Genomic DNA, 23,693 nt, shown 5'->3' with positions numbered 1-23,693 from the left:
AGACCTAGATGGCAAGGACCTGAGGTCAGCCTCCAGCCAAGAGCCAGGGAGAAACTGGGGATTTGGTGCTAGAAAAACAGTGTGAATTCTAGCCTGATAAACGACATAAGATTGACTTAATGGATTTTTTAAAATAAAATTATGAAATTAATGTTTTCAAATTGCAATGTTCTCTTAAATCTTACCCTCCCCCCAATTTTTCTCACTCAGGTTGTCTTCTTCTGTGGGTCTGTCTTGGGAAGGGGCCTCTGGCCTTCCCTATCTGCCGTGGGCTCTTTTAAAACAAATATTCCAGGCTACTTGATGTTATTTCGCTGGAATCACACTTTCTTGTTTTGTTTTGCTTTGGTTTCGGACAAAAGGAGAATTTAGAGCTATGGCTACAGCAATACACATTCATCCTTCAGTCCAGTGTTAGATTAAAGAGGGACAGGCTTTCTATGGCTCAGTGTCTTTGAGGCCTTCTCTTAAATATTACTTGCATCTCAGAGTGTACCTACTTTGTTCCCTCTCTCAAAGGACATAGAGTCTCACTCCTAAACAAATGTGTCCTTGCCTAAACACTTTTAGTACTCCAAGAAGGAAAGGAAGGGTGTCTTTTTTGTCTGTACACAAATTTTTATAATGTGGTTGATGAGTGAACATTAGATAGTATTTGGGCCCATTTTCTTAGTAGTATCTCAGCACAGAAAGGTATAATTAGAAAAATTAGTAATTTTCCCAAAATCTTATAATTAGAGTTTGAATTTTACTCAGGCTCATCTCACTCTAAGACCAAATAATTTCCACTGTACCATATTGCTTTGCAGAATAAGTTACCATGGAGTCAGCACTGGAATCTGCCGTCTGGGAGGACTGTCAGATGTAAAGGCCAAGTCAGTGGAAGTTCTTTAAACATTATTTCCTTTACATTCAGATTTATCTAGTGAGTAGGAAGGACTGAGAATTGTGGAGAACAAATCACTTGGATCAACTGAGGGACATTGCAGAAGAAATAGGCAAGGAGATTAGAACAAGAATTGAAAATGCTTTGCATAAGGTAGGCCCTTACTATATATTTATTAAATATTTGTTGCTGAGCAATGAAGTGCTGATTAAAATATTTTGCTCTTTTGTCAAAGGGCAATCGGATCTGGAGGTGGCACAGGATACACACTGGTAAGGCAACTTAGGCAGGAGCTGACACTGAATCAGTCAAAACAACAAGCTCAAGGCCCGCCGCTCTGGCATAGTTGGTCGAGCGTCATCCCACGCACCGAGAGGTTGCTGGTTCGGTTCCCCGTTAGGGCACATGCCCAGGTTTCTGCTCAATCCCCAGTAGGGGGCTTGCAGGAGGCAGCCAGTTGATGTTTCTGTCTCATCCATGTTTCTCTCTCTTCCTTCCTCTCTCTCTAAAATCAATAAAACCATACTTAGAAACAAAACAAAAAACTCCAAACTCGATCCAGGCCGTGGAAGGTTACATACACTGCAGAATCAGCAAAGAATAAATGAAGTTCTGGAAGTTAGAAAGTTAGGACAGAGGTCATGAGGTCACACTTCAGAGTAGTCAAAGAAGCTGGGAAGTCAGTTGAAACTGAACAGCTCTTGCAGGTTTCAGAGGGCAAATAAAGAACAGACAAGGATTGTGGAAGGGTAAGGGGCTTGAAACAGTTTCATCAGTAAATAGAAACACCTGATTCTACTAGGATAGTAATTCCTGACCTCCACTTGTGGTATGCTTTCTGCTACGTGTGTGAACCTAAGCAATAAGGTATTGCAAGTAAATAAGTCCACACATTCCTACTGGAAGCAAAAATGAATGTACTAGATGTAGATAAAAAATACAGTGTATATTTCTTATTGTTTATTATATTTGTAATACATTTAATTAAATTTGGAACAGAATAATATAAAAACAAGTTCTATTGTTTTAAACATATTGTTTCATTTTGTATATATAATTCCTAATTTTATAAGAACTGTTAATATTGGATAATTTTTAAATAATAGATATTAGTTTCAATTTATAGAGTTTTCTTTAAAGTGGATGATTTCTCTTCTTTTCTCATTCTTATGAAATAGTTATCCCAAGAGAAAAATAAAGAAAATATCATTGATAAAATGACCTACTGATAATGTGATAAAAATTTATAACAACAACAAAAGAAAGCGGCCTTTATGGAGGTCAGTGCTCATTGCTCAATAACTTTAATATAGTTTGTCCCAAATATTGCAGTAATAACAATACATTTGCTTGCTTAGCCATTTGCTTAGACTTTAGTGACCATGTAATACAATCACAAAGATATAAATCTTATTAAGGCAACATTCTTTAAAGAGTGATGTTGATAAAAGTAAAGATTATAAAGGCTGGTTCAGAAAGTATAGATGGATATAAATGAAGATAGTGAAGATTGGTTTAGGCAAAAATCATCAATTGATGCTAAGTCCAGTGGAGAAAGAACAATGAGAAACAATATTTACATAGTCTCAAAGTATCTCTCATTAAATTAACTATTAATTACAAAACAGGAACATGGTATCTATACAGTTCAGAAAATGGACAAAACGTTACTACTAAGGGACAAATAGTCACTTTGTGCCTCTAAACTCTGATACCCTGAAAAGTATACATATTACATATGCAACATTCCAACCATAAATGTATAAACTGATCCTAATCACAAGGAAAACACAAGAAACGCCAAAATTGAGGAAAATTACTCAGTTTCTTCAAAAATATCACCATCATGAAAGACAAAGCCTCTTCCATATTAAAGAAAACTAAAGACAAATGACAACTAAATGCCAAACATAATCCATCCTGGGTTGAATTCTGTATCACCCCAAAATGCTATTGGGATAATTGACAAAAGTAAGATGTGGGTCACTAATTACATAAAATTACTTTCTCATTGTTAAATTTCTAAATTGGATAGCTGCACTGAGCTCTATTCTTGTTCTTAGAAAATGCACACTAAAATTTTAAGGCCTAAGGATCAACATGATATATATACGTATTCTCAAGTGGTTGAGAAAACTTTGCATTGTTGTTGCAATTTTACTGTAAATGTAAAAATATTTCAAAATAAAATGTTACAGAATTCAATATAACACAAAGTTGAAGTTAAAGCTGAGGCCAAAGTCACATAGCGACAACATAAAATGAACTTCTGGAATGGTAGAATATATTTGAAACGTAATTAAAACCATTTTAATTATTTTCCATAATTTTATTACCAAAATATTAGTATTTATTGAAAGTTTGACATAATAGTAAAAGAACAATAATTTTCAACTAATATCAGCTGTGAGATAGTTTTCTTACTGTACATACATGAAACTTCATAAATGATAGCTTTCCGCTGAAGCTGGTAGAAGAGCAAGTATATTTTGGTATGTTCTGCAAGTACATATGTGATGTTGTCACCAAGTTATTACTTGATTAGTAACTGATCAAGATATACACCTATGTTGTTTTCAACTCCTGGACTTGACCATTTGCTCTATAATGGTGAGACAAATTAAGTGAAGTAATCCCTCAAACTATAGTTTTGTGTGCTGCTTGAATTGCATTCTGAACATTGTCCTCAGTTATATATTATTTATTAGTAATATAACCATTAGTAATAATAACTATTGTTTTTTAATCATTCCTGTTATCCTGAATTTGATAAGATTTATTTTCCAGCAATAGCTTGAATTTTTTTTTTTTTACATGTAATAGCTATTTTATCTTGGTTGAATATCTTATATAACAGCAGTTTCCAAAATCTTTTAAATCATGACAGAATTTTAAAATATGAAGAATATTGTAAATTATATCTTATATGTTCATCTCTATTTGAAAATGAATTTCTGGATATTAACATAAAGGCAAAGTCATGCCTGTTGCTGCTAATGATAGTGTGCTTTGGAAACCTGCATGATCCTATGACAACCAGTCACAGGCAAGTTCAAAGGTGTCAGAAATGATTGTGAAATAAGCATTTGCCCATTTTTTGTCTTCCAAAGTTTAAGACCTGAACTTGAAGCTGAATACCATATTATGGCTGAATATCAAAACAAAAATCTAACTTCCATTCATTTGAAGGTTATATGGATGTCAAACTTTTGAGAAATATGCTTTAAATGTGGGAAATTAGAAAACGTTGTGTTAGAGATAGTAATTGTTCATAAATTTTAACTAGTATTAATAAATTCCATATGTAAATGAATTTTAAATGAATTTAACGGGCTTTTAGTAAGTTTTATCCCACTCGGTGTTAAGTATCTGATCTTTAATACTATAAAATCCTCAGGGTAACTTATAGTTGTTAAGACAGAAGCCTAGTTTGTTTTCTCCCCTCTGCAATGGTTTTATGCCTCAGATATTTGCTAAGCCTAAATACAATGTGAAATTTCAGTCTTCTATGTGGTTAATTTTTCATTAATTATTTTGCCATGTAAGGTAGCATATTTATAATTTCTGGGGGTCAGGACATGGACATTTATGAGGGGCTATTATTCTGCCTACACATGGTATTTTATAGGACTGCAGTTTAGGAATATGGTTATTAATTGCTAAGAACCAAGAATTATGGGGTCAAATAAGCTTGTAAAATCTTCTATTAAAAGTGTCACTTTTGGAGAGTCAAAGTATACATTACTACTTTAAGAAATCTAAGGAGCCTCCAAAATATTTAAAATTTTGTGTTTAATAATCATTTTATACATTTTCATACCTATTAACCTGGGAAGATATTCTCTTAACACTGTTGTAAAGTGCTTAACTAGATTATCTTAATTGTTTGTTTCAGTAAAAGCAGTCTACATGAATTCAGCAATAATTATGGATATTCAAAATCATAACCCGAAAGATGTTAAAAGTCCTTAAAAAAAAAAAAAAAAAAAAGCCTAACATGACTGACTACAGATATGTGTCCATTTTGCAGGAATTCATTAGAATTACAGATTAGCAAGAAAGACCAGGAATACATCACACTTTCTATTAGATTAGATTAACTTCCAAAGTTATTATGTCAAAGAAAGATAATTTAAAGCAAGAAAGGTCAGTGTTGGGGGGGGGAATAGATCCAGTGCACCTTGGCAAGGTAATCTGTGCACCCATATCTCAGCCTCTAGTTTTCCCACATAGTAGAAAGCCAATTTCCCTGAAATTTCCAACATAGTTTCAAATTAGAGTTTCTAGTCAGTATTAATCAAAAATTCAAATAATGACAGAATCCCTTCTTCCTATGACAGCACAAAACTGAACTTACATCAAGCACCTAACTACTTAGGTACTAGGTTCATAGCTATTGCATAGCCATGGCCTCCATTGGCTAGCAATTGACACTAAAAACCTGGAGAGAAGAAAGTTATTAAGATTTTAAGAATTTAGATGTTTCCTAGTCATTAAGCATCAAATGAACAGTATTTGTGTTATCAAAGAAATAAAATACCCATCTGTTTCAGCCAAGAACTCAGGATTAAGTAAGAAAAGGAAAGAATTTCTATAAGTAATCACTTTGTAATCTTTAAACTGCATCTGTCTTCTAGATTAAAAAAAAAAATTATCTACTTCTACAAAAAACTTTCATGCATTTTTAATAAGCTGGTAATAATCTCTAGTTATGGCTATTAAATGATATTTGAATGTGTCCAATATTGACTTCCTATTAATAGAAAAATGCATAGCAAGATACTAGGGAGTTTCACATTACATACATACATATACACACAACATACACACATGGAAAATACAAAACACTGCCTAAATAAATTAAAACCTTAACCATTTTTACTAACTATGGTATTCAGAAAAACAGAAGGAAGAAATACTAACTAATACATTATTTCCTTTTAGGTCCTAATATATTGCTCTGGAAAATTCGAAGTAAATGTTATAATTGAGGTAAAAAAATAAATAAAAGTTTAGTCCTAACACTTTAGAAAAGATTTAATCCTAGGATTTGAAATATGTCTAAATAGGAGTTTGAGAGTAAATAAAATGTGTATCCTTCTCTTTTCTTTAAAAAAGGTTTGTGCTACTAAATTTATTACCTCATTTTATAAGCACCACTTTTATTTAAACTCCATTCGAAAGTAATTACAAGTTTTAAAAGGGATTAAAATTGAATATTTATGGGAAAACATAAAGTTATGGCCTTTCATCTCCTAAATGGGAAGTTGGAACTTTACTGCTGCCACCTTTATAAAAGAAATAAACTTTTAATTTGCTTTAACTCATCTATTTACTTTATAGATCACTCTTTGGCTGTGCTTCCAAAGGCACCACATGAAGGAGATCTATAGTCACTAAGCTCATGCTTCCGTCTTCTATAATGGAGCTTGATTTTTTCTCATTTACACAATTATGCAGACTAATTGGGGTAAACTGCCTAATTAAAAAACCAATTATATTTTATAATGACCAAATCTTTTACTGAAACCACTATTCCCCATAAGTCTTTGTAAATTTACACATATGCTGCTTTAAAAATTGAGTAGTGCTTTATGTGAATACTTCATTTATCTATCATCAATTATAAATGTTTATTCAGTTAGATTAGGTCAACAGATAAGAGTAAAAGAAAATTTGGATTGGCTGAATATTTATGATCTTTATCATTCCAGTCAGTATATTAACTTTTCAATGGTTATTTAGTTCACTGGAGTGTAATAAACTATAGAAATAACTTAAGTAAAAATAATACTGTTCCACATTATAAATTATTACACCATAAAATAACATAAGAATTATGTAACTGTTCAACAGCAGTCAAATGAAGATACCCATTACCTATACCTAGTCTGCAATAAAGTCACAAGAGAGCACTCAATTTAGAGGATACCCTATCAGAATCCCCAGATGACACATACCTGTTATTTATGTAGTATAAGCAATAACGATTGCCTAATGTAATCATTGCTACATCATTAACATAATCAATGATACAGAACAAGATATAAAAATTATCTGATAGACCCTTACTTAGGATAGATATTGTGCACCTATCTCTAAATGATAGTTACTATATTCTTCCACCTATTTACTTGACAGTTAAAAAAGGACCAACTACTGATGGTTCCTTACATAGATAATTAGAAAGAGTAATAAAAATTTCTCTCTTTTTTGTCTCTCTGTGCATATCCCTCTGTCTGTCTCTTTCCCTCTCTCCCTCTTTCCCTCTCTCTCCTTCTCTCCCCCCCTCTTTCTCTGTCTCTCTCTCTCTCACACACACACACACACACATACACACACAGACATACACACAAAGAGGCATTTAAATTCCTTAAGAAATTCTATTTTAATTACTGTTCAACAATAAATGCTTCTAGCTCCCAGATAACTACAAACTATCTTAGTGGAAAAGGAACGTCCATGAATGTAATTCCACTCTATATTAGGTAAATATTTAACTGTAAGGAGATCATAATTTGATGTGGAATGGGTCAGTTAATACATACTTTATCCTCACTACTTCTTCAGCTATGCTGACGGAGGGTCCAATTCATTATTTAAAATATAATAGAATTTACGTGGAGCTATGGTTATTTCAAATAAGCATCAAAGATCATTCTTCTGCCAACACTGTAAAGATATGCTTTTCTTAGCATTTTTCCTGTGAGTAAATATCATTATTATTTTTCAAATAAGAAATAAAATCATAAATGGTTTTTATTAAAAACTTAATGATTGAAAGTTAAGCTTTCTCCTTCTTCATTCTACTTGTTTACTTTGGGTGAGCTTGTAATGGGGTTTAATCCTTCATTTTTACACTCTAGAACTGTCACCCAACAGTAAAAATCAGCCACACGTGGCTATACATTTAAATTAATTAAAATAGAATAAAATTAGAAATTCCTCTCTTTGGTTGCACTAACCACACTTTAATTGTTCAATTGACAGATAACATGAAACATTTCCATTATCTCAAATAGTTCCTTTGAGCAATGCTGCTCTGGAAGTACCACAAAGTGTGAAAAGATCATGAAGTTGGGTACTCCTCACCCTTAACTAATACAGACAATATTCAGACCCAGGCCTATCTCCAGAGTCTCTGCTTTTCCCACCACACCAGGCATTTGGCAACCAATATTACTCCTTATCCAGAGATACTCTGGTCAATAATATAATTTCAGCACAATTCATAAATGTATAGTAGTAATAAACAGTTACATAAAAATTATGCTTGAGAAAATTCACTGGCTAGAAAGAATACTGCAAAAATATTTTAAAAGCAAATAGGGCAATACAAACATAGATTAATTTATATTTAACTAATAGAGATGATAGTTTCATGTAAGTCTGGACAGCCTACTTTCAATAATAATTTGGAATTAATTATATTCTAAAGTCTAAATACTGAGCACCTTATTAGAACATTGCAATTTAACTCATTGATTGGTTTTTAAATTTAATTCTGCAGTTTACCAAGTATAAATAATTATTGTAATAGTATGGTCAAAGACAAACAAGAGATATCTCAGTTCAAGCTGCTAGAGCAAAAATACCATAGATTGGGTAGCTTAAACACAAACCTTTATTTCTAATTGTTCTGGAGAATAAGAAGTCTAAGATCAAGGCCTTTTGTTTCTTGGTGACAGTTCTTTACCTGGTTTGCAGAGGGACACCTTCTTGATGTATCCTCATATCGCCTTTTTAAAAGGGCACTAATCCCATTCATAAGGGTTCCACTCTCACGGCCTAATTACCTCCCAAAGTCCCCATCTCCAAATACCTCACTGGGAACTGGGGCTTCAACATATGAACTTTGGGAGGATACAAAGGAAGAAATTAAACTTTCTTAATTCACAGAAATTATGTATGTAGAAGAACTTGTGAAATTTATAAGAAAAGCTACTAGAACTAACAAGTGAGTTTAGTAGAATTGCAGGACACAAGATCAATACACAATAATCAATTGCCTTTCTATACATGAGCAATTAACAATCAGAAATTAATTTTTTTGATAAAACAAAATATTTCCTTTTTATTATTTTTAATTTTTTTATTTTTTAAATTTATCTTTATTGTTGAAAGTATTAGAAATGTCCCCTTTTTTTCACCATTGACCCTTTCTACCCTGTACCCACCACCCACCCCAGGCCTTCATCACACTATTGTCTGTGTCCATGGGCTATGCATATACACATATAAATTCTTTGGTTAATCTCTCCCCACCCACTCACCCACCCCTGCCTTCCCTCTGAGATTCATCAGTCTGCTCCATGCTTCTATGTCACTGAACCCCACGGTATGGGAGAACATATTTGCCAAGGATACATCTGATAAGGGGCTAATTTCCAAAATATACAAAGAACACATACAACTCAACAAGAGGAAGACAAACAACCCAATTAAAAAATGGGCAAAGGACCTGAATAGACACTTCTCCAAAGAGGACATACGGATGGCCAAGAGACACATGAGAAAATGCTCACCGTTGCTAATCATCAGAGAGATGCAAATTGAAACCACAATGAAGGCCCGGCCAGGCGTGGCTCAGCGGTTGAGTGGTTAAGAATCTGATTTTAAAATTTATATGGGATGGAAAAGAATTTGAAATAGGCAAAGCAATTTTATGTGAGAAAAAATTTGGAGAACTACTTGATTCACAACCTACAATGATTAACAAAAGGGACATTTGTAATACTTTCAACAATAAAGATAATTTTTTTAAAAAGGGTGGAACCGACTCCACATAGTGGAAAAAAAAAAGGATGAGATAGAAAGAATAGCTATATATTGGGTCTAGAAATAGACTCACAGCTGATTCTGTCAAAGGTGAAAAGGCAGTTGAGTGGAGAAGGGATAGTCTTTCAACACATGGTGCTGGAACAATTGGATATTTACATGCAATAAAATGAACTTAGCTCAAACCTCACACCATATAAAAATTAAGTCAAAATGTGTTTTGTAAATCGCATTTGATGATTAAAACATGAGTTTTTTAAATTACATTTGATGATTAAAGCAAAAAAGTATAACAGTTATTATAGAGATTTTTGCACCCCTCTTATGTATCGCCCTTATCACTGTGGCCATATAGATAATGTTTATTTTAACCTTGTGAGTAAAACACAAGTCCTTAGAGAACTGGGTTCATAGTTCATTCATTATAATATCACCATAGTATCTTTCAGAATTATTAGCACATATTATTTTTCAACAAATAATTAAGTAGATGAGTAAAATGAGGAATTAAATTTATATTTACTATCACCCTCTCTTCCTCTAAATACCTCATGTGTTAAAACATTATGAATAATATTAAAAAACATAAATTTGCTAAGAAACACTGCCATCTATGATTAGGTGCCTAATTAATTAGCCATGTTATTTTTAACCAGCAGGCTTCTTTGCGTTACGCTGTTTTTAAAACAACTTCCCACAGTATTCTGTAGCTATATGTCTTTAAACTTCTTGGGAATTGAAGAAGTACAAAGAAAATATTAATGAAATTACAAAATAATCCACTTTTTCAAAATAAAATATTTTGAAATATATGAACCTTCATTTTATTGTATAGGAACCCTTCTTCCATAGCTAAGCTCAATAATATGTGCAATATTAAGAATGTATATGGCCCGGCCAGGCATGGCTCAGCGGTTGAGCGTCGACCTAGGATCCAGGCGATCAGGGTTCGATTCCTGGTCAGGGCACATGCCCGGGTTGCGGGCTGCAGCCGATCAATGACTCTCTTATCATTGATGTTTCTATCTATCCCTCTCCCTCTCTCTTCCTCTCTCTGAAATCAATAAAGACATATTTAAAAAAAAAAAAAAAAAAAGAATGTATATGGGTAACATGACATAGTGTACAAGTCCTATGGACTGTGTGTGTGTGTGTGTGTGTGTGTGTGTGTGTGTGATATAGTAATACGTGTGCTTTTTTTTTTTAACTTTATTTTTATTGTTGATACTATGGACTTATTTTTAACTTATGGTATTTTTGATGGAGGTCAGTGGCTCAAGTTTCTATTATCAAATCTGGAGAAGATTGGAGGCCTTTTCTGAAATAGTCTTTGCAGCACTAAAACGTCCTAAGTTTCTGTCTCATACTTTCCATGTTACATATTAGAACTTATTCTGCACCTCCTTAATGCTGAATGAATTCTAATGGCTGTGTGGATCAGTGAGTTTGCAGAAGTATCTAAACCTAAATAAAAATGAATTTCATAGTCCCATTCACCTTTATGTAGTTTTTATCATGATTGTGATACTAACAGGAGATGGTCCTGAAATCTGCTTTCTCAATTCAGGTTATAAAATGTTTGATATTACTCATAATAATATGATATAAAAGCAGTGTTTGTAAGAAATAAACCAAGACCAGGATCCCCAGAGACTTGATCAATTTGATAAAAGTTAAATATTCTAGTACAGAAAAAATACAAGTACAATAAAAATTTAAATCATTCCTAGAGAGCTTATTTATCTCACATATGACAGCCCATATGAGTATTTTAATTAATTTATAAAGGGCCTATATGTCCACTAAGAAAGAGATAAACTACCTTAGTGGAAATGTGGTACAGGATACAAGTAAGTATTTTATAGACCAAAAAAATATGAGCCAACAGTGAATGTATGAAAAAAGTATTCCATCTTTAATATAATAAGGACATTTAAAAGGCATCATTTTCACCAATCCAATTAAGATATTTAAAAAATTTGATGATATCCACGGCAGGCAAGGGTGTGGTGGAAAGAGTTCACACCACTGGTAAGAATATAAATTAAAGCACCATTTCTGAAAAATAATTTGGCAAAATTTTTTGTAATTGAAATAGACATCCCTTTTGACACAGAAAACCCACAACTTGGATTTTACCTTACAGATATAACTATCAAAGTTTTCCAAGATATTATTAAAAAGATAGCTTTTGTAAAACAGTTATAGCAAAAGTACTGGAAACAACTAAAGCATCCAATTATAATATCAAAAACAAAAAACAAGAGCTAACACTTGCCACCCACTCTTTTCAATGCTACCACTCTTCTTAGCATTTAATTTGTATACTGTTACCAAAAACACAAAAAATTGGGATATCATTCCTATTTTAAAGATGGAAAACACAAACACAAGGAGCTCATGCCCACAGTTCCACAATTAGGAAGTGGTAGAAGTGGGATATAAACCCTTGTATGATTACTGAGTGCCTCCTCTTAAGGAATACCATACAGATAAGCATAAAAGGCAGATATTTATGTGTTAATATGAAAAAAAATCTCTAAGAGAAAAAGAAGGTATAAAATTGATGAAAGCTATGCTCTCGTGTATTAGTGTAAGTGTGTATAATAATATTTGAATTTTACTTTCTGAAAAGAATCACAAAAATAACTTAAGAATTACCTAGGTAACTTTGGATTATGTATGTGAACTGTTGTTTTGGTTTTTTGGAACATCAATAGCCATTATATAGGCAAGAAAATTATGACCTACTTTGCTATCATCTTTGTAGTCTTATATATTAAAAACATATAAATGTTATATTTTAAAGTAATGAAAGCAACACTAATAATGCATGAATCAGTAATTTTTAAACTAAAAATTATGAAATTTATTCATTCATGTTATTTTAATTATTCATTCATTAAACAAGTATTTATTAAGCACTTAAACATATAAACAATTTCTAAGTCAGGACTAGCAAACTTGTTCTAAAAGTTCTACATAGAAAATATGTTAGGCTTTGTGGATCATAAGGGCTTGGTCACAACTACTCAACTCTTCCTTTATACTGCAAACATACAACAGATAATGCATATAAAAAAAGTACTGTAGTTGTTTCAGTAAAACTTTATTTATCAAAACAAGTATCAGATCAGATCTGGCCCATGGACTATAGTTTACCTATAGGTGTCCTTAGCCTACAAATACCATAATAATATATAGCTAAAATAAGTACATGTCCGTATAATTCATCTATACCTACACACACACACACACACACACACACACACACACACACACACACACACACGGAATCAATTGAGGAGCTATTCCTGACTCAAGTACAAGAAATGCAGATGTAATATGATGAAATGTAAAAATTAATAATATTAATTATTATAAGCTTAACTGATACCAAACAAGTTACTAAAAGAAGAATTTAGAGGAGAAAAATGATGCAGCTTTATTCTCAGATTTTGCATAAAGGCAGTAGGAGATCAACTGAAAAGCAAATTAATTGCTGTCTGGATTTACATTAGAATGTATCAAGAAAATAGGCCATTACCATTTTGGGATAAGTAAAAGTTATCACATTTCAAAACAAGGAGGTGAAATTCCTCAGTACACAATTATATTGAGTCTGTATTTGGAATACTTATTTTAGCTGCATACTTTAGTACAGAAACATACAGAATAACCCTGCAAGCTGTCCATAGGACAGCATTAAAAATAGTTCAAAGACAGAAGAAGCTGATTTTAGCTGATGAAATGATAAACATGCAACAAAGGGATAATAGTACAGCAATAAAGAAACTTAGAACTAAAGAAAGAGCAGACCCATTTATCAGAATACTTAAAAAGAATTTAAATGAAATTGTAACATGTGTATCTTACACATCTATTTTCACTAACAAGCCCTGGAATTTGGAATTGAAGCAGAAAAACTTGAATACATAACAGAAGGGGAATAACTGGCAGAATAGGATGAATATCTGCTGCTCTATTTTCTCTAACATTAATTAGTTTACATAATAACAAAGACTAAGTTATATAATATTATCCCCAGGTGAGTCAGCCCATAAGTTGACTTGCTCCATTTTTGAAACAAAAGGAAAGGAAGTTTTAGCAGCTTCGAAAACTTTTTAGTTTTAAATAAATGGTATACTTTTTGGATAACCCGATTCTTCCACAGATCATCACACTTGAAGATGAAAAATGATGTGAAATAAGAGATAAGGGGATAGAATTCTGAACAATGGACCTTTTATTTCTTTCAAGCACATGTTGTCCCCTAGTCTGCCATGGTTCACTGCAACCAAATTGGTTTTCTCTTCTTGTATCAATATCCATATCGTGGCTCTCTCAGAAGGCATAAACTAACCTTCTCATTAATCCTGTGAATGTCATCAGTCAGCATGTTGGTAGCTGATCCATTCTGCTTTCTCATAGGATGTACATGAAGGTTTCCAGAATATTATTTTTTTTGCAAGTAATAAGAAATGCTTTAAAATATATTTTTAGCTTTAAGATATATACCCTTATTATTTAATAATATTTGAAACATACCATTCCTTTGATAAAAAATTTAGAGAATCAAGTCAATTGTAGCACAGGTAATAAATTTTGAGTGAAAAGCTTATGTTTTGAGACGATAAAAAAAATCATGACCATTCAATTCTTAGGAGGTTTACTAAGTTACATTGATCAAAGCAGGGCCTAAGTTTTTCTACAATCTGGAAAAATATAAAAACAGCTATGGAGTTTGCTCTAATTTGTTAAAAGACCTAAAGAGAAGGAATATTTCTTAATTATCAAAGACTTGATCAGAGTTCTAACTTAATAACATTTGAGTGACTGGAATATCAAGTCTTGAGTACCACAACAATCTTCTGTCCTCAGTATGTAAAACATAGGGCAGCTGCCATGTGATTAATGTGGGACAACAGGATTCATAAATCTCTAAAGGGGTCCTAGCTAAAGGTACCACGTAAAATGTTCTTGTGCAGAAAAGAAACTGGTTATCAAGACCTGATATTTTTGCCTTGAAACAGGCATTACTACACATGAGGGGGAAAAACAAAATTGCCACATAAACGGACAAGCAAAGGAAAAATAGGGGGGGGCGGGGGAAGCCACAGGGTTTTAAGACAGTCATATCATGTTTATTTTTTCTTTTCCCAAAAAGTCATGCTTCATGCTCACTGAGGTATATGAACGGTTGAATGCCATGTATCGAACTCCTCTTATTAGTGAATATACTGTAAGATCCTAAAAACTATGGGATAAGGCATGAAAGGTAAACTAAGTATCCCTCTTCTCTCTGTCTCTCCCCAGGCCTTCCTCCCACCCTTTTTTATTTTCACATTGGCAATAAGGGAAGGCTTTAATTATATTCTGCTGCTTTAGCGCACGTCAAACCTCCTGGGCACATTCTTACTCAAAAAAACTTCAGAGGAGCAAATGTGACTGAGTATACTTTGAAATAAAAATATAAAATAAATCAATGACACAAAATAGGTCCCAGAAATAAATTAAATTATATAGAATCATACAATATGAAAAATGTGGGGAAATGGCTATTTAATAATGTTCTTGGTATAATTGCCTACCTAGATAGCTCAAAGATAAAATATTTTAACCTCAACTACACAGAAAACAGTCTTCCTAAAAGGCAAAGGTATAACAACATGTTGATTTTTTTTTTAAATTAGAAAAATACTTTTATACCTTTAGAATGAAAGCAGTCGTCTTCAAGAAAGAAAACTCAAGTACTATGAAGTCATAGATATCTAGATTTAAATATATAAAATTTAAATATTTTTAAATGGGAAGCACACCATCAGCAAACAAGACAAGAATTTATCCAAAGGCAGTCATAAAAGTAAATGTTCTGTTTCTACTATATGATGAACATCTTATCATTTGTACAGACAAAAATAATTTTAAAAATAAAATGGACAAAAATATTTATGTAACTTTATAGAAGAGTAAATACAAATAGGTAACTATTAAAACATGCAAAACTTCAGAAAAATATAAATTAAAGCAAGGAACTTCCTCTTTTTTTCTTAACTGAACAAAATTTAAAAATTGGTAACAGCTAATGCTAGGATTATTGTGGTGAAATGGGCACTTTCATACATTTTTGGAGGATATATAAATTCATAGAATTTTTTTGAAAAGTAATGTAGCCATTCCTATTAAAATAAAAACTGTTCATACACTTTGATTCCATAGTCCAACTTTAAGAAACTAATACATAAAGACTAAACTCTAACATGTAAGTTGAGTGCTATACACACAAATTTTTTGTTATTTTAATCTATAACAAAAATATGGAGGCAATCTGAATGACCAACTATAAGGAAATGACAATGAATTTGGAATATGTATTTTGTGAATACATATATGCCAATACCATGGTGTTATTTAAAAAATAAGTTATGTAATGTTATGGGACATTTATACTATATTGTTAAGTGAGAAAATGTAAAATGTTTTGAAAATGTAAATCATAAAGGGGAAAAGGAAATAGAAATACATAACCTCATTTAAACATAACCACTATTATAATGTTATATTTCTGATTATTTATCTATCAAGTTCAGAAGTTTATCTTACATTAACCATAAAGGATGCATCAAAGGACAGAATCAAAAGAGTGAAAAAGCAACATCTGTGAAAGAGAACAGAGGAACCCAGACACAGACCTCCATAAATACAGTCAAAGGATTTTTGACAAAGGAGCAAAGACAATACAATGGAATAACAGGCAGTCCCTTCAACAAACAGTACTGGAACAACTGGATATTTACATGTAAAAAAGTTATTCAAGAAACAACCTTACACCTTTCACAATAATTAACTCAGACTGAATCATAGATCTAATTATAAAATAGCTGCAGCACCATCATTTATTCCTGAAGCTGGGGTGACTGCTCCTGCTCCATCTGTAAGGAAGTCAGGATTTAGTTTAGACAGGGCTACTGTTGCTCCCTGATGAGGAAACTCGGCTTTTAACTTCATGAAGACCCTTTTTCTAGAAGATACAAAAGCTGGTGTGATCCGTTTGTTAACATGACCAGCTTTCTGTGCATTCTCTGTCTTGTTCTGGGCCAGAACTGCAAACTTATCCTGATCTTCACTACTTACTTGCTGTTTTTTGGCTACATTTTCAGCTGTAATGCCCATGTGATAGCTTTGAAATGCCTCTGTAAGCCCATGGCTGAGAATACTGTCAGTTAGTGGTATTTCTCCCAGCCTGACTCCTGACCCTAAGTGAACCAGGGCAGGAGCCTTACTCATACTTTCCATGCCTCCTGCAACCACGGTGCTGGAGTTTTCTATCCTGATTGACTGGGCTGCAAGGCACACAGCTCTTGGGCCCGGCCCACAAGCCATTTGGCAGCTGCGTGCTGGAACAGAGCAGGGGATCCCTACACTCACACTGGCTTGTCGAACAGGATTCTGTCTGCAACCTGCTGCCAAAATGTGTCCAAATTTGAGCTGTGACATCCTTCCGGAGCCACAGCAGCCACTTCAGGACTTCTTTAACGGCAGTTGAGCCCAGGTCAAGGACAGGAACGGTGGACAAGGCACCAGTGAAGAAGCCTATGATGGTCCACGTAGCCAAAATGATGACCACCGGTCCCAGCCTGCGCTCATCCTGCCACAGGAACAGTTCACAGCAGCTGTGGACCTGGTGCTGCCACATGAGATGAAAAGCCTTTTCCAGCCACTGATGGATGCCCCCCTTCTTCTTCTTAAGAAAAGTTTAACAATAAAGAATTTTTTTGAAAATATATCTTTATTGATTTCAGAGAGAGAAAGGGAGAGGGGGAGGGGAGGGGGAGGGGGAGGCGGAGGGAGAGGGAGAGGGAGAGGGAGAGATAGAAACATCAATGATGAGAGAGTCATTGATCGGCTGCCTCCTGCACACCCTCAACTGGGGATCCAGCCCACAACCCGGGCATGTGCCCTGACCGGAAATCGAACCGTGATCTCCTGGATCCTAGGCCCATGCTCAACCACTGAGCCATGCCTGGCCTGGCAACAATATAGAATTTTAAAATATATTGCTACTCTCCAAAAAATAAACCAAAAGTGGTTCAGTTGCCCTGAGACCCTATGTTAACCTTTCAACTGTCTAGAGTAAAGGAAATTAACCCATTGAAGAGCTAGATCTTCACAGCTATTCTCAGCTCTGTGGTGTACACATTTAAGACGTACTTAGTTGAACAATTATATCCATTTGTTTCCTATCTTTTTTGATACACAGAAACATAAATAATCCAGTTCCAATCTGTAATATTTCTTTACTTTTCATATCTTACTACTGATAGAGGTATAGGGATGTGACCTTCTATATTAGATACACTTTTAAAAAATAATTTCCAAAAACAAGAAAATTTCCAACCCTGTGAAAACCTATATATCCTGCTCTAATATACAATATACCTAACAGTGCTGAAAGTGTTTAGATTAGAATTTAGAATATGCTTACATGCATTTGATACACACACTACCTCACTGAATTTAGATGTCTCCATGAAACATTTTAAGAAGCATATATCAAAGGCCTAAAGAGTTTACATTATGTTAGTTTCCCAAAGTTGCAAGAAGACTAATATATGAACCCGGAACTAAAATCCAGTTCATTATTCCGAGCTCTGCACTTTCTGTATTGAATTAAATATGTTGCAATTAAACCTATTGTTAACAATTAAATTAATATTTTGGAAATGAACTGTGATTTGGAAGTGCTGTATAAGGTATTGCTTTTTCATAGTAAACTACTGATAATATAAAAATTAAACAGAATTAAATATGTGTAAATATAATAGAATCATTATGATTGCTACACTGCAATCAGATACTGTACAAACTTAGGTAGCTTCAATACCCATTAGATAATTCATACATTTATCCAAGGAAATGAGCTTTTTAAATTTGATCTGTATTATTTTTTTAAAAAAAAAGAAAACTGAATTGTATATTGAAAAAAAAAATGAGGGAGGGAGGGAGGGAGGGAGGGAGGGAGGGAGGGAAAGGAAGGAGGGAAGGAAGGAACCCTAGTACTAGTTCCTCAATATCACCTCAAAACATCCCACAAAAAATAATTCAAAAAACTAGCTCAATGCCATGGCAATTTCATTCTGTGAGTTTTATATATGTCATAGAAACTCCTGCTATGGAGTTTTTAGATCTAATTTTCATTCCTAGATAAGAACTGAAAGACAAATTTCTTTCAAGCAGCAGCTCAGTTCTATTCTCCTTCTTTGGAATGACTTGCAATGGTCTAGGACCTTCCATGACACAGGATGTTGATGAGGTCCATTTTTAAATGTTTGCTCTTCCCATCATGTGACGCAGAGTATTCTGATAGTGATTTTAGTGTTTGACCTTCAATGGCACCACATTATGTGTTCTAAAGAGAAGCAATGTTTTCCAGATGGACACCATTCTCTAAATAAAGACTGTTAAATATCCCTATTTTAAAGCAAGTTTTGTTTTATTTTAGCTCTTAACTGATACCATTACTGAATATAAATATAACCAGTGAACACTTAGGAGCCCTGCTCACTAGAGGCTGCACATTTTCTGCAAATCCCATAAATGAAACTCTCTATCACGGAGGAGCTTCATTTTGCCAAAGATTAAGTATAAAAATATTTTATTGGGAAAAGTAAAAAAATAAATAAATAAATAATCATAAATATATAGGTCAAGTTCAGAGATAAATACAGACTTTGTGGTTATTCTGTCTTATAGATGTACTTCAAAAAAAGGACTGATTAACTATAATACACATTGTGATCACCGACTGAATGGTTTTATTTCTAGCAGAGCAATGTTTTTTGAAATTTAGTCTTTAAATCACAATTTACCATTGTATCGTTTATAATACTACACTGAGTCCAAATCAATAACTAAAAGACTGTGACAATTTATTTAATTTTTAAAGTGTTTATATTATTTTGTCTTTCAGTTTTGAAAATATGTCTAAGTACTTGCATTTTTTCAGGTGCTTCCATCCTTTCTGTTATGCCTATAATTCCAGAAGTATAGTTTACAAAGATAGATCTAAGAGAAATAAGAAATTGGTGTGCAACTTTTAAAATTAAATTTCAAAAGTACTGGCACTTATGGGCTAAAATTAGTATCACAAATGATACAGAACTGCAGTTATCTCCCTTCTAAATGATACAAAAAATAACAAAACAAAGAAGTAGTTACAGCATAAACAAAACGAGGGATATATTTCTGGTTTTGCTTCCAACAGAAAAAACACCTTCACTGAATAACCTTCAACGAGGTTTTCAAGGTATTGATTTTTGCCCACAGTTTGATACACATTTTTAAAATGTATATCAGCTACTGCAATAGTAGTTACAGCAGTAACAGCAGCAATGGTAAGATCAGCTGCTTCAGCGGCTGCAGAATTTTGCACCTCAAAACATTTCATCATAGCATGCTCTCTCCTTCCTGCCTGCCTCCCTCCCTCTCTCTCCCCATAACAGCACAGATTATATAAGGTAGTGGGGTCAGGGGGCCTCTTCCAGGCATTATATTGGAGATATGAAGAATTTGCAAGGGCAATGATGAAGAACTTGTTCCATGACTCAGATTCACCACCCAGAGCAAGGATACTAGAAGGCATCACAGAGAAGAAGATAAAATGGGTGAAAAGAGCTGTCACTGTGATATGACTCCCCAACACACCCATTTTGGGGGACGAGGTAGAGTGCATCCTTTCAACAAGTCTAGAAAGGGGGCATTAAAAAAAACCTCAAAGATTTTTGAAATGCATTCCCTGAGCTAGACTTCTGCCTAGGATATCTGGATTGGACTATACCATCAGACTTTGAAGGGGCTGAACATGCCTGAGTTTTTCTCATAAATCAGGTTTGTGTTACAAGACAGGGAAAACCAGACTGAATGTGTATTGAGTCCTGTCTAACAGAACCACCTAGAATGACAAGAGAACATCAACAGAAGGAGTCTACAGGTTGCCTAATGGCTGCAAAAGGGCCATAAGTGGACCACCCAAAATACAAAGGTATCTGCCTGGATCAAGTAAATAGAGAGATGGGTCCAAGAGGGAACCCCTAGTCCCACAAAAGTGTGCATGAGATTCACCTTTATACACCTGCCATCCCAGAGGGCTTAGTCAACTTATTATCCAGTTCAGGTAAGAACTGTGAAGCTGGTCCCTATGAAGTCCAAAACCACAACTAGAAAGTGGGGGTGAGAGAGAGAGAGAGAAGCTCAAGTTGAAGAAAAAGAGATGGCAACCACACTACGTTCTCTTTCACCTGCAGGTGCAAGCTGGAGAAAGGAAAGAAAAACAATTGCAATCACAATTGCAATCTAGTGAATTTTGCAGTTTGGGGATTAAAAACGGGACTGGGATATTTAAATTTCTTAGTTGAGATTTCTTTCAGGATAAAGTGACTATGGTATAGCATGTGTCTATTTTCTAAAGGTGGGTGGAAAAGTTATGAGCCTGCTTGAGTTTTTAAACCAAGGGCAAGGATATGTTGCATATGATTAAACTTTAAAGGGATAGTAAACATAAAATTCACACATGTGCTTACTTAGCACATTAGTCACATGGGCATTTTGGTTTACCTACTATCCTGTAAAAATAGGCATTATTTCTTAATGTCTTAGATGGAAAATTCCCAGGGTAGAGTCCGATAGGCCTTTCTGAGTCACTAGGTCATCTCCAAATCAATTTATCTGGCCAAGGGATTATAGTACTTGGACCAGACATGGATTATTTTCCCATTTATTTAAAAAAATGAGCTCTGTTGTCATAAGAAAGGTGGAAGAAGTGAAAGAGACCAAAATTTCAAATGTCCTCTAGAATATCATCATAATATCCTGAGTGTAATGGTTACTAGATGTTCAAAAGTTCTACAGTTAGCAAGTGAAAGAAGGATATTATTATGCCCTGCTTCTATGGTATTTCTTCTACATGGCAACTCCCTACTAAAATGTTTGTAATACTTTATTTTAAAACTGCATTTAGGGAGAGATCCAAGATGACGGCGGGCTGAGTGGAAGCTACACTGACATTCCCCCGGACTAATCTGGATTTACAACTAAAACACAGAAAAATCATCCTGAAAACCATTCTAAAAACCAACTGAAGACGAGCTGGAGAGCACCCTCATAACCAAAGAGGAAAAATGGAGACCACAAAGAGACTGGTAGAAAGTGTGGATGCCAGAGGGCTGGCTGGGCTCCCACAGGCAGCAGCTGAAGGTCCAGAAGGATCTCAGCTGTGGGGGGTTCCCACTGAGGACTTGGGCATAAACCCCAGGCTGGGCTTCCAAGACAAGAGCCCACACCTGAGAAAGGTACCCACATAATATCTGGCTGTGAAAAGCAGCCAGGTTTCTCTCTGCCAGGGAGAGGCAGCTGGAACTGCAGGCACACTCTTAAAGAGCCATCCCAAAACATTTTGTGTGCAGCCACTCACCTTGGGCTCCTGCAGAGGAGGAATGGAGTGGACTGGAGCTGTGTGGGTAGAGTCTGGGGAGAGGCATTCCCCCAGACTGTGGGGGGACATCTTTCTTGGGAGGTGAACTTTCAGCTTCTGCCTGAGGGGGGAAGCAATTGCCTCACCCTGCTGGAGAGCCTCTCACCCTGCCCAGAGGAGTTTCTACAGCCTGAGGCTTGTTAAGAGACTGATAACAACAAGTGCCCCACCCTGTGGAGCTTCTACAGCCTGAGGCTCATTAAGAGAATCAGATTAACAAGTCTGCAGACTGAGGCAGACCTCAGGGTGCTTTGAGGCTTTGTCTGATCTGTTTTGGGACCTGGGCCTCAGAAAAGCAGACTTTAGTGTGCATCTCGGCCCTGTCCAAATGCATCAAGCCCCAGCAGTGGAGACCTCAAGCCTGGGGTGGTTAATACCCAAACAGGGTTGCTCAGGGCCAGTCACAAACTTCGTCTGAAATTGGCCTGTGCCAAAAAGACTGAGAATCCTAACAGATCTAACATTTACCCAAAACAGGGAGACCAAAAAACAAGCCCCAAATGAAAGAACAAGAGAAGTCTCCAGAAAAAGAGCCAAATGAAACAGAGATAAGCAGCTCAGATATAGAGTTCAGAAAACTGATTGTAAAGATGCTCAATAGCATGAAAAAAGATTTGGAAACTATGAAAAATGAACAGTCAGAAATGAAGAATGACATAGCAGAAATAAAGAATCATTAGAAGGAATAAACAGCAGATTAGAAGAAGCTGAGGATTGGGTCAGTGAATTAGAAGACAGGGTAGAAAAAAAAAAATCATTCAATCAGAGAACCAAAAACAAAAAACAATTAAAAAACAGGAGGACAGTCTAAGGAAGCTGTGGGACAGCATAAAATGTAACAATATTCGTATTATAGAAGTCCTAGAGGAGGTTGAAAGTAAGCAGGGGTTAGAGAACCTGTTTGATGAAATAATGGCAGAAAACTTCCCTAACCTGGTCAAGAAAAAAGGCACACAGGTTCTGGAGGCACAGAAAGTTCCAAGCAAGAAGAATCCAAAAAGGCCCATGCCCAGACACATCATAATTAAAATGTCAAAAATCCAAGACAAAGAGAGAATCTTAAAGGAAGCTAGAGAAAAGCAATCTATTACCTACAAAGGAGCTCCCATAAGGCTGTCATCTGACCTCTCACCAGACACTCTACAGGACAGAAGAGAATGGCATGCAGTATTCAAGGTAATGCAAAACAAGGATCTGAAACCAAGACTACTCTATCCAGCAAGATTATCAATCAAGCTGGATGGTGAAATAGAAAGCTTCCAAGACAAAAAAAGGTTAAAAGACTTTATCACTACAAAACCAGCATTATAGGAAATGTTAAAGGGACTGATATAATTAGAAGTAGAAATAAAAAGAATGAGAAACCCCTATAAAGAAACAAAATGTCAGTGGATAAGTATCTTTCAATAATAACCTTAGATGTAAACAGATTAAATGCCCCAATAAAAAGATATAGGGTGGCTGAATGGATAAGAAAACATGACCCAACTATATGCTGTC

The 23,693-nt window shown here is 34.7% G+C and overlaps 1 protein-coding gene and 1 pseudogene across 1 annotated transcript in view; both read right to left on the bottom strand.

The window, feature by feature from the left end:
* The window catches only part of LOC148094435 (uncharacterized), a 249,630-nt gene that overhangs the window by 107,842 nt on the left and 118,095 nt on the right, over positions 1–23,693 (bottom strand). The window lies entirely within an intron of this gene.
* Positions 16,535–17,360, bottom strand: LOC107535679 (acetyl-CoA acetyltransferase, cytosolic pseudogene; annotated as a pseudogene).

The sequence above is a fragment of the Miniopterus natalensis genome, chromosome 1 (assembly GCF_054644295.1).
Source record: "Miniopterus natalensis isolate mMinNat1 chromosome 1, mMinNat1.hap1, whole genome shotgun sequence".
Classification (NCBI taxonomy): Eukaryota; Metazoa; Chordata; class Mammalia; order Chiroptera; family Miniopteridae; genus Miniopterus; species Miniopterus natalensis.
This window is presented reverse-complemented; position numbering and strand designations above follow the sequence as displayed.